Below are 12,726 nucleotides of genomic sequence, written 5' to 3'. Positions count from 1 at the left end.
TCCTTTCTCTTTATCTGACGATCACTCCCTCACCATTTCTCCCACCCTCCGAATAACAGTCCTAAACTTATTAGAAAGATGATTTTTTGTCTTTATTGACGTAAATAAGATTTCTCATCTTCATCGGGAAAAACGAACAACTTCATCTTCTTGACGAAGTTGGGAGTGTTTTCCAACATCAATTGATGTCTTCTAAGCTTCCAAATGAGAGAAGCTTGACCACTAGAGCGAGAAGAGGCATCAAGAGATATTCTTGGTTAGCAATGACATCGGATTTGATGTTAGAGATATGGAAACTAAACTCTAAGAGGGAAATGTCATTTTTTTAAACTAAAACTGTTAACTTTAATTATCCATGAGTGAGTGTTTGAGATTTTCAAAGATAAGATATAAGAATTCGGAAAAACAACATACTTTGGGTGAGAATAAGTCCTTCGACTATTTAGAATTTTTGAGTGCTTGATTTATGCTTTTGGTTCCAGTTCCCGAGTAATATATCATGATAATGCTAGAGTAAAAATTTGGAAGCCCAATAACTAAGGAGGCGTATATAGAAGAAATGGACATCTTGTGTTGACATAGGCATACGGCCCATAAGCACAAACCACTTGTTTCGTGGATTCTTTGAAACAAGGAAACATGGCTGGCCAATTGCGGGAGAAGAACGTTCAGCCAAAACCCTTATCAGCTCCTCATCATCCTCGAGTAAAGAAACCTTTTGATTTTCACCGTGGACTTTTTTAATTATTTTCAAAGAAATGTAAAACGAGCTCGTTTCAATGTCTAAGCTGAAGTACAAAAGTATTCTTTGTATTTTTAATTATTTATCAAATGGTCATAGTTATATTAAAAGGTTCCCAATATCAATATTTCTTTTATGACTCGTGATTTTATACCTTCTATGGGACTCGCACAAGTCATCCTGGAGGTAAGGTCCAATTTCAGCAGAAATCAAAGTTCGAGTTTTAACCGCAAACCCTTGTTTGTCTTTTTTCTTTAAAAAAAGCAATTTTGACAAAAAAATAAATAAATAAAAACCTGGAATTTAGGCAATGCTCACATGGGGAGTCTCCCTGTCTCATCATTGTATCTATGTATGTATATCGATTCTTCGTAAGTAGAATTTCTTAAGTTATAATATATATAGAGAGAGGCATTAAGTTGGCGTGTGTGTGTAACTGATCTTGGCATGTGTATGTTTGTATAACTTGAATTTTTTTGTTAAAACGAAATTAAGTTGGTGCTGCCATTCTCTGTTTAATGGGCTTGTGGGGTATAAATAAATTTATATGAAGCCACTTAAGGTTGAATTTTTCTAAATATCAGTTACATTCCATTGAAGCAGTTATGTTTGTACGGTAGGTCATTGAATTGTTTTATATTATGATTATTAGTTAATTAAATATTTTACATTTGAAAAAATAAACTGGGGTTGTTTCTAAGAAGGTACTTTTCTTTTATGAATTGAATAGTTGATTGTGATTGGCGTTATCTTAATATATAATTTTATGCCCTGTCCAATCGCCACATATAATAGCCAGTTTACAAGTAATTTGCCTTGATTAGGTTTGCTTTTCATCTAAATTCAAAGAAGTATCAGATTTATCTCTGATTTAATTGAATGAATTGAGTTGGGTAAGCTATTCAGTCTTGTTAGATGCTCCTCTATATTGCGTGTACACAACTTCGAACAACACTTGTAATTTCCAAATAAGATAATTGGAGCAAGTTAGGTCTAGAGATATTGCTTGAAATTTGAGGAAAATACTGATGAACTCTAATTCAACTATAACATAAGTGCTTAAGGGATTTCTAGCAACGTATATTGCTTTAGAGTGTGCTGATTGTGAGGAATCATTGGCCATAACTAAGGCACTTGTCTTGGAGCTTTGATACCATGAGTAGGAACTGGGATCGTTGAGAGAGAATTTAAAAGAAAATGTTATTGATTTTTGAAATTAAATTACAAACTGAACAAAATCAACTCCATAAGCAAGAGAAACCACAAGGAGATTGCACAATTTTTGTCTTCAAGATTGAATCCATGAGGATTGAATTTCTTAAAAGGTGGTGACTGCCATGTTACCAATAAGTCTAGAGTTTTGTAATAAATTTTTGTTTATTTGGTTGATTAATATTGTCTTAGGAATAATATCATTATTTCAATTTGTTTACAAATCTCTTTAATACATAAAGGTACCTATAATATTTATAGTATAAATTACTTGAGGGATTATGAATCAAATCAACTTCACTAATGTATGATTATTTTCTATGAATAAGTTGAGGATAATCTCAGTGGAGTACTAACCTATTTGGAGATAGACGTGTCATTGAATTGAAGGTAAAATATAATTGTATGTGTGGAACTCAAATTATATCTTCGTATACCTGCTTTATTATACTTTTTATTAATTTTTCTGTTATCACACTAGACTTCTTTCCATAAAAATATTTCTAGTCAAGAAATGTGAACTTTTAGAGTAATATTATGTATACTCAATTTTGAGTATCTGATTTGATACTTAGATGATGTATCATAATATGATTAAGTGATTTTTTATCTTTGATTTAAGATATATATAGTTTTATCAAAATTTTTACAAAAAATAATGCGTTACCATCTCACGATTCTGTTTAGAAAAAAATACTTATATTGTATAGAATCTTGTCTTCAATCATTGGACTTGGATGAAATGATATTGGAGTTATTCTAAAGGAGAATCCATTCTATCTTATTTCACACGTTACTTAATTCAATGTAAATTTTGAGTGATTCTTTCTCCATTGAACTTTAACCTCTTTTCAATGTCAATTTAAGTCTTCTAAAAATAATATAACACTAAGCAAGCAATGTAAGTATGGATATAGATTTCATGCACAATGCAAAATTACATTTATCATATGTTTTATAGATGAATCATAAATTTTGTATACTAATATTATTGTTTTGTGTTAAAGAAATACTAAGAGATATCGTTTTTAACAGTAAAAATGAAAGTACAGGAGAGAATGTTGCAAAAGTTACTTTCATTTATATACGTAATATTTACACTGCATAGATTTGATGCTTGTTGAGTTGGGAAACGAAAACCATAAGTGAAGTTAATTTTTTTTTCTATAAATACATGAGCAGAACTGCTTGGCAGACTTGAGAACTGGGCAACACAATTTCCAGATAACTTGCAGTCTTGAAAACTGGAAAAAAGCAGCTATCTGGAATTTGCAACATTAAGACTCTGCTGGAATATGGGAGAAAGCTACTGATGCAGAGAGCTGGTTCTGGCATGGGGCAGAAATAATCTCTAGGGGAAGACTTTTCCTGGAATTCACAACTGAAGCAGAAAACCAGGCTCCAAAAGCTGAAAAAACTGGGCAGTGCAGTAAGATGCTGCTGCAGAATTTTTGAAAATGCAAAAAACCATTCTGCTGCAATATAATAAGGCAGCAGATTTGATCACTCCTTTGTATGTTTCTTTGGGCGGAAAAATTCCAACAAGCAGCAAGAATGGATTCTCCAGTAGCAAACTGAAAAAAATCAGCAGAAGAACCTCGTAATGGGCTGGAAAACATAATGTTCTGCCAGAACACATTCTCCCTCCTGCTGCCAACTCTAAAAAAATACACCAGAAGATAGGAGTAATTACACTTGATGAAGAGACACACATCTGCCAAATGAAATTATCACTAAATAACCAAGAATCCATACTATAAAATCCTGCAAGACAGAAAACATGTTAAGAAACAAAGACCCCACTCCTGCGGATTTTCCCTGAAAATGCACTTAGGTAGTCCCCACTTGTTAGCAATGCAAGCAGCAATTCTATCTGGCTCACAAGCTTTGTCTCTCACCACAAGCTTAATCTCTTCGATGATATCATTCAACTCTTTCCTCGTATCTGAGAAGATCCTTTTAGCTCTTTCCATCCAAATTAAGTATATGGTGGATCCAAGGCAAAGCTTTCCCAAGGTGTGTCGTAGGCCTTGCGAATTCCATCAATTTGAAATAAGCTTCACATACTCTTCCCAAGGACAAGGTACCTCAGGCCACATAAGTTGAGAATTTCTTTCCAAATTCTATTGGTCACCGAACCGCCTAAAAAGAGATGATCCAAAGTCTCATTGTTGCAATTACAAAATGCACAGCTCATGTCATTTGTGATCCCCTACTTAACCAACCTATCCTTAGTGTTTATTCTAACCTTAATGGTAACCCAAAGCAAAAAATGAAAAAAGCATGCCTGGGAATGTACTTCTTGAACCACACTAGATTTCTCCAATCTACTTTGGGGCCCCTAGTTCTAATCTTACTTCACACTGAACTCAAAATTTTTATTTTGGCTCCGATAGGTACCTGGAGAATGTGTCGACCAAGCTGATCACCTTCCCCTGTTCTTGGCACAACTGTGGCAGTAACTCAAAGGTTGCAGTTGAGTGGAGCTTGAGTAATTGTATTTTATGAATGTAGCAAATAATATTGTAATATAACAGTGAAATGATAACTTCTGTTATGTTGATTTGCTATGGAAATATAGCCAAAAGGGGTGTTACATTTTCATTGCTACTATAGTGCACATAATCAAAGATAATGAACCCAGCATAATCAACAACGGGAATTCCCTGGAAAATTATCCATGAACCAAGAACTAAAGCAACTACAAAAGTAACTAAGCAAGACACAAAGACTCAATTCTTCACCAACTCTCGAGAGGCTGGGTTTTGTTAGGAACCGAACTCTTATTCAACTAAAACAGAAAATTAAAACACAAAAACATAATAGACAGAAAATGCAACTCAAAAGAAATATTGATAGAGAATGACAAAGGGCAGTTAGTAGTAAAGAGAAGGGTGGTAGCAGAAAATAACAATTGTATTAGAAAATGTCAAAAAATTTATTTGTATCCACAGTTTTGTTCCTTATCAAAAGTTTATCCATTAATTTAAAAAAAATTTAAATACTCACCTATCAATTTTATCAATTAAAAAAAACCATTAAATAACAAGAGTTTAATTGTAATTTAATCTAAAATATGGCCAAAAGACTATTTCCCACCCAACGTGTGCTCTAATCTCAAGTTTCTACTCTTTAATTTTAAAAATTCTGTTTATTCACCCATAGATGATTAAAATTAACAGAATTCTAACCTTTTAAAATTTTATTTTTTTCTCCCTAAACCCTAAAAACTAATCATTTCTTTCATAGGCCAACTTTTAAAAAATAATATTTCCCCCATAGAGTTTAGTTTTCAAACTCCGACACCACTGTCGACAGTCTCTCTTTCCCGAAGTTTGCTCTCCCTCCAACAATCCTTTTCCTCTCAGTTGGATGTCTTATCAACATCAAATGAAGAAACTCTTCGTCTTCCTAGACATCTTCTTTTGGGAAAAATGAAGAGCTTCGTCTTCTCGATGAAGCTCTTTGTCTTTTCAGATTGATTTGATGTCGATCGAGTGTCCAACTGAGAGGAGAGAGATTGCTAAAGGGAGAGAAAGTTTCAGAAAGGAGAGGCTGCTAACAATGGCATTGGAGATGACATCAGAGTTTGAAAACTAAACTCTAGGGGAAAATGTTATTTTTTTAAAACTTTGTCTATGAGGGAAATAGTTAGTTTTTAAGATTTTGGAGGGAAGAGAAGATTAAATTTTAATTTACTTTTAATATTATAAATAAAATGATAATTTCGCTTTTAAAACTGATCTTATAGGTGGGTGATTGGGCCTTTGCCTCTAAAATATCTAACCTCACTTAGAAACCCCAAAAACTTCTATTTTATCCTAATAGCCGAACTGATTTTTCTAATATTGATCACCATCACAGGAGGCTACAGTAGTCACACAATTACCATTTCTCAAGAAACAGGTGATCTTGTTCACAATCACTGGCCTTAGGAATCCATTTATCCAGCGGAACCACACTAAGCGCCCCACACCGCGCCCCCACCCCCCACTCCCCCCAGCCCGTCGCCAAGACGCCCTCACAATCTACACTTATAGTGCTTCAGGTTCATTATTAATGATTGAACTTTATGACTCTCATCTCCGACTCCTATAATCTATTATTCCATTATTAGAAATTATTATAAGCATTAGGATCCTCTACCGTCAAAGAAGAAGGTGCAGTCTGAGGCTGAATCTGATGATTGTGTATATTTTGGCTTATCTGTCAGAGAACTTAAGACGTATGTGTTTATATGGATACTTGCTTTATCATTTGCATTAATTAGTGGTCATTGTGGGAGAAGTTCGGTTTCTGCACAACTAGTTTTTGTAGAATTTACTCTGTGATCTGCACACGAGGTGCTTGATTATTTGCCCGACAGAACAAGCTTTACCCGCCAACCAAGCCTTAATTTTATGGGTTATACCTTTAAAAAAAATTGAAAGGAAGCTTTTAAGTTTATCATTTTTCAGAATGAATTAATTCCGGGTCTCACAAATTTGTAACGGTAACTTTAAGTTTACCATTGTAAATCAGTAATTTATCTTTAAACTAACAGAAAAAGTTAACTGAATTAGATTATAGGTAACATTTTAAATTTTTGAAATTTATCGTGCATGAGTTTGTCAATGCATCAAACATTGGGACGGCACAAGTCCTTTAGCTTACTTGGAAACTTAAATTTAGTGGGAACTTCATAATCGATGTAAAACTTGTGTTGGATGGTTTCACCAAATCAACTGAATGACATGTTAAATGCCAAAGGGAAATATTTTCTATTCAAGAGATTTAAAGGGTTAATTATTGGCTATTATGAAAGAAACGATACCTAGTCTATCATTCATAAAAAATCCCCAAACACATGGGTATATACTTTCGATTTGATGAACTTTAAGAAGTTTTTTATATCAAATTAAAAAAACAGTTTAAACAAATTTTAAATTAAATTAAACCAAAATATTTTAAAATTCAAACTATATTAAAAAATATAATTTTAATTACAGTTTAAATTTATTAAAAATCATTTATTTTTATATATTTTGTATTTAATAAATAATTATTAAATCATAATTATCAAAAATATAAAATAAATATGTAAAATGAAAAGGAAGTAAACAAATATATAAAACAAATAGTATTCCTAATTGCCTGTTGAATTTTTTTGTCAAATGGTTTGGTAACGATTATTCGCCGTGATATCATCATCACTGACACCAGAATTACCAGGAAGGAAGATACATTTACTAATACGGCGAACGAACGGCACAAACTTCACCATTCTCCTCTTCTTGGTGAACAAAGCTTCAATATAGAAAACTACATCTATATATCACATGTAGCTTATCTTTCTCTAATGAAAATTTTTACTCTACTGTGAACGGTATTTGCAAAGTGATTGTGCGTTCGCATATATAACATGAAAAAGGACAACCAATAAAAATTATGTTGCAAATTTATAGCATTGTCAAAAGTGTACAGGTAAAAATAATAATAATAATAAAGAAGAAAGAGAAATCTAATAGCTAAACATAAAACATGCTTCAACATAGAGATAGGTAGAGATAGATTTAAAGTGAGTTTATCGAGGCTCAAGATGAGTTTAGCTCGAACGAGTTTGAAACAACAAACACGAATTGAAAAGTAAAACCAGAAATAAGTGCAAATCCGAATCCAAACTCAAACTATAGTTGTGTTTAGCTTACCAGTCAAGTATGACTTGTCTAAACCCTTAACAAATAATATTGTTTTCAGCCCTATATAAAAGATAGGGTTGGATGCAAAGCGAGTTTATTTGAGCTCAAAATGAGCTTAGCTTGAACGAGCTTAAACAGGAGTTCGAGACAATGAACATGATCCTAATCACAAACATGTGAGTGAGCAAACTCAGCGGGCTTGAACCTAAACCCGAGCCAAGCTGAGCCCAATTCAAAATGAACCAAGCTCTGTTCAGGGTCGGCTGGGCTTGGCCGTTTCCAGCGCTACTTTCAACATTTTGAATGCAGAATTGATCATCGTTGAAAGAAGAGAATCTTTGCTTGTATTTTAGGCAAATAAATGCCAAGACACTGATATAATCTTTATATCAGTATTGAATCAGTGTTATTTATAAATGTAACATTCATAGGAGTTGAAACTAGAGATCTTTTTTCTTCTTGGTTTGTCAAAATCACAGTCTTCATTAATCATCCTAAAAAGCTCGAGTTCAAGAACAAAATCCCGTAGACTCAACTCAACGTGTAAACTCTATGGAGTAAACAAACAGATAGGGACTTTAAGAATATATACCAACAGGCTAAGCCGATAAACCATCCTCCAAACACCGACAAAGAATCTGGCACATATAAGATGTATAGCTTAGAAGGTTGACAAATAGAGGTCGAAAAAAGAGAAGATGCATAGAGGAAAAAAAATTAAGAGAAAAGAACACAGAAAATAAAATGTTGAAAAATAGAAGACGAAGAAGAGCAGGTGTGTAAGAAGAAAGATTAAAGGAAATAAACACAGATCTGCATTGAAACAAACTTTTGAACAATGCTTCTTCTCATCGAATCTAAAAATTACCAGCAGTCTCTATTTAAAGAATTATCGAAGGAAAATGCAAAAAATACAAAACAATTGCATCAAAGAACTCTCACCGTTTGATATTTCATCAAGCAACGATCATAAGCCCGTCTGATCTAAAGCCAAGGTCATGATTTTCTCCTCCAAATTTTTAGAGAGGAAAAGACATCGAGAGAGAAAAAAATCTTAGATCTGAATGAAGTAGAGAAGATTTGACCGCTGTGGGAAAAAACAATAACTTCGTGAGAACGAGACCTTTTCTTTTTTTCACATATATCTTATTTAAAAACATCAATATTATATGGATACATTTTTAATATATAATTTAAATATATATATAATATATCATATATAATTAGAAATTATTTTATCTTTAATTTAAAATCATTCAATTACATAATAATTATACACCAAAATTATATACTAAAAATATATATGCGTGATTTTATTTAGTTAAAACTCACCATTTTAGGCTCAACTTTATACCTTTTCACCTCCTAACACAACTTTCCTAGGTTATTAATTAATTATTTATTTATTAAAATATGGTTTAAATTTTGATTTGGTTTGAAAATAGTTTAAACTGTAACTCAAACTATAAATTATTTTTCTAAAAATTATCATTATAAATCAAACCATTTAATAAACCAAACTAAAATATAATTTTCGAATAGTTCGGTGTGGTTTTATAATTTGAATTGAATACTAAACCAAATTGTAATTTTCAAACAATTGGATCCAATTTTATGATTTAAATTGAATTATACACACCTCTCGCCAAAAGAAGCCTTTGAATTGGTAGCAATTGACTTTACAGGCTTATGGATTTTATTGTACTGTTTTTCTATGACCGGACGAAACTTTGGTTGATCAACCAAGTTATGTTTGACTATGCAAATTGGAAAGGTTTACTTTTGAACAATAACAAGATATGGTCCGAATTCACGGGTCAATACAAACATTTAGGTTTTTTTTTTAACCATATATCAATAGACCTCTAACAGTAGTTTGAGTGACAAAAGTGGTTATCTAAATATAAAAGTAAGGTTTAAAGGTGGGTCTCCAAAATTAATGTTATTAATTTCGATAACATTAAGTGGGATAAAATAAGATTAATTCAAATTATTTATAATTCAAATGCATGATAATATTGATATTGTTGTAAAAAAACTTTTTATTTATGTATTTATAGAAGATCAATGATAATAGGAAGATTACTTTTTACAGCCCAAGCATTTTGGGTTCGTTCGTTCTCTTGCATCTTGGTGGCCCAAATACCATCACGGCTTCTTTCTTAGAAGAGAATGAGTTGTGGTTGAAGGCATTCGCTTGGGCTGGTTGTTCAAGTTGGACCGCCATTTTACGTCTTCTTTCAATACTGGAGTAACAGTGCATTGACATTTATAGAGATTCCAATTTTTATCACTGGATTATCAAGCATGGAGAGAGGGACTTTGTTGCTCAAGTCTTCAAGTGCAGAAGAAGAGCACAAATTTCAAAAAACAAAAAAGAGAGCCCGAACTCTTTGCCAATTGTAGATGTATCACGTTAAATGCCAAAGCAAAATGATCTCGTTGAAGCTCTGTTTCAAGAGATTTACGTATCTCTTTAAGGGGTTGTTTATTGGCTATTATGAAAGAGACGATACCTACTCCATCATTCATATGATCTCCGCAAAAGAAGCCTTCAAATTGGCAGCAATTGAGCTTGAATTCATGTACGATGTGCTGTATTAGTTGTCTTCTAAACTATAATTGAGCGGTCTGTCTATTCAGCGATGACAGCTTTTTAACTTCCTGCACTCGTACTTGGGGCCATTGCTTTACAGGCTTATGGATTTTATTGTACGGCTTTTCTCTTTGGTTGACCAATCATGTTATGTCTGATAACAATATTTGGAATCCATGGGCCAATACAACCTTTTAAGTTTTTGTTCAAACAATATATCAATCGAATTTATTGACTTTCATAAGTCAGTTGGCATCAAAGAAATTGTTAGATCTAATTAGATTTGTTAAGAATGTTCATACAAGATTATCAAGATTAACAAGCAATCAAATAGAATAATACAGTATACGAAATCAACAAGAGCAGAAACAAAGAATACAAAAAATACTTGATTCGAGTTTCGATTTGAAACCCTACATCCAAGACAGAGATAAGTCTCTTAGTCGAATCCACTATAGAACACAAGCGATTACAGTTTATAGAATATCCTCCGATTTACACCTCACACGATTATAATCCACCGTGAAACAAAACCTCCTAGCAAGCCTTCTACAAGACTCAAGACACACGCACAATCGGAGAAAACCAGGAGATTTCTCCTTGGCTCAACTAAAATCAAAGAACAAGAACAAGAATAGAAACCCTAATCGCAAAAATGGAGCAGAGCAAAGCAAACCAGGGAGCCGACTCATTATATAAAAAATGAGCGCTCAACCATAATATACTTAGGGTTACATTTCAGCGAAAGGACCAAACTGCCCTCCATGTACAAAATGACATTACAGACCCTAATAAGTTCTATAATGACCAAAATCTCCTTAGCACCTTTAAGCCATATTCTACAGAAATATTATCAGTTACCGGTACTCAGACATGGGAAGATGTGAATGATGACTGGCAAAATATGATCTTTGAGCTCCTCGAGAGAAGCAGTAACGAAATAGCTGGTGAGAGGTTTAAAGTCAAGCGATGCAAACAGTTGTTGGCCCAAAGAGTTGATTGTGTGCTTTCAAAAATGAATTGTGTTGATGAAATTCGTTGGAGCATTGAGTTAGACTTTGACTAAAGCCTTCTTCTTTGGCAGAGTGTTAAAGATCTTTGCCATTGATTTCCATGGACATGCATAAAAGCTCATCAACTTCCCGTAGGATGTAAAATTTCGCAAATGGTTGTCATCAGATTACATTTTGTATCTCTTAGTTGAGTGTCCAACCATTTTACCCAAAGGGATTTCGGAGATAAGTTGGGTGGTAAATCTAGTGACAAACGTGAAGCTTACAAGGCATTGCTTTGAAAACGGATGATGTAGGCTTGCCAAGCAGTTTCTGCATTTCAGGTGGAATAAAGAACAGTAATGAGAGATTATGAATAAAGTTTGTTTGGAAATTTAGGGGATATATTGCAAATCATTGTGGATGGAAAGAGCAAGGGCAACATCTTATGAAAGTGGAGAGTTAGTCACGCAAATTTACCTAGTTGCGGCTCATCTTGGCTCAAGCAAACCATATCAAACTGAAACACGGCTAATTGACAGCTACATATATTCAAAACCCACTGACCGGTTACCTTAAGGAAAGTTGATACCAGACTGTGAAATCACCCAGAAGCTTTGAGCAAGGGACTAGTAAATAAAAAAAAATTCTTTATCGTATGTTATTTTTATATGTTCTCATACAAAATGTGAAAAACTGAAGCAATTAGAAAATTCTGATTAATCGATCAGTTAGCCCACAAGATTAAATTGATCAATTAACTTCTGGATTAAGCAAACTTAACCATGAAACAAACCCTCAATCAAAGAAATATATGTGACACCGATAAAAGAACTCCAAATATTCAAGGCGGCTCGCACTGTAAACACATCATCAATATTATCAAACGAAGAGGAAAATTCTTTGCTTCGCCTACAAAAAGAAAACTCTGAAATAAATCATGATATGTGCTTCATGAAACAGAAGCTTTATGGCTACCTTTTCCATACTCAACAAATAATTTATTTTCTAGGCTTTGCGAAGCTTTGTTTCATTTGGGATTTTAGAACTTTGAGATGATTTGAATTGTATTAAATTGAATAAGGAAAAATTCCCTTCTATATAATTTCATTGATCTCTAAATAACCTGCATACGAAAGAGATGATTATATTAATCTCTAAACTTCCTAAAGCTCTACTAGATTTCTTCAATGCATCGACCTTCGTTTCATCTCCAACGGCATCGGTTCTGTGGTCATATAAATACTTACGAGTGATCGATATCTCTTCTTCTTCTTCGGCCGATAACTTTCTCCTTCTTCTTTCCCAAATATCTCTTCAATCTTTGCCCAAGTGAGGTCATTATGTCTTCGCATAAACTCTGAATCACCTAACTTCTTCTTCTTCGTTTCCTTCTTGTAATTGCACTTGTTCTCGCAGCTGTTGCTATCTTCATCGCTTAGTTGCATGAGCAGCTCGGCTGCTTCAGCCATATCCGAGTCCGATAAAAGCTTTTTCAGGGGTGGT

At 33.4% G+C, this 12,726-nt stretch overlaps 1 long non-coding RNA gene across 1 annotated transcript; it reads right to left on the bottom strand.

Moving 5' to 3' along the window:
- Positions 1–3,015: 3,015 nt before the first annotated feature.
- Positions 3,016–8,762, bottom strand: LOC123199169. The gene is made up of 2 exons (XR_006498221.1): positions 8,575–8,762; positions 3,016–3,613 (listed from the first exon to the last, which is right to left on the bottom strand). It is a non-coding gene; the product is annotated as an uncharacterized LOC123199169 (long non-coding RNA).
- Positions 8,763–12,726: the final 3,964 nt, after the last annotated feature.

The sequence above is a fragment of the Mangifera indica genome, chromosome 16, assembly GCF_011075055.1.
Source record: "Mangifera indica cultivar Alphonso chromosome 16, CATAS_Mindica_2.1, whole genome shotgun sequence".
In the NCBI taxonomy this organism is placed as follows: Eukaryota; Viridiplantae; Streptophyta; class Magnoliopsida; order Sapindales; family Anacardiaceae; genus Mangifera; species Mangifera indica.
This window is presented reverse-complemented; position numbering and strand designations above follow the sequence as displayed.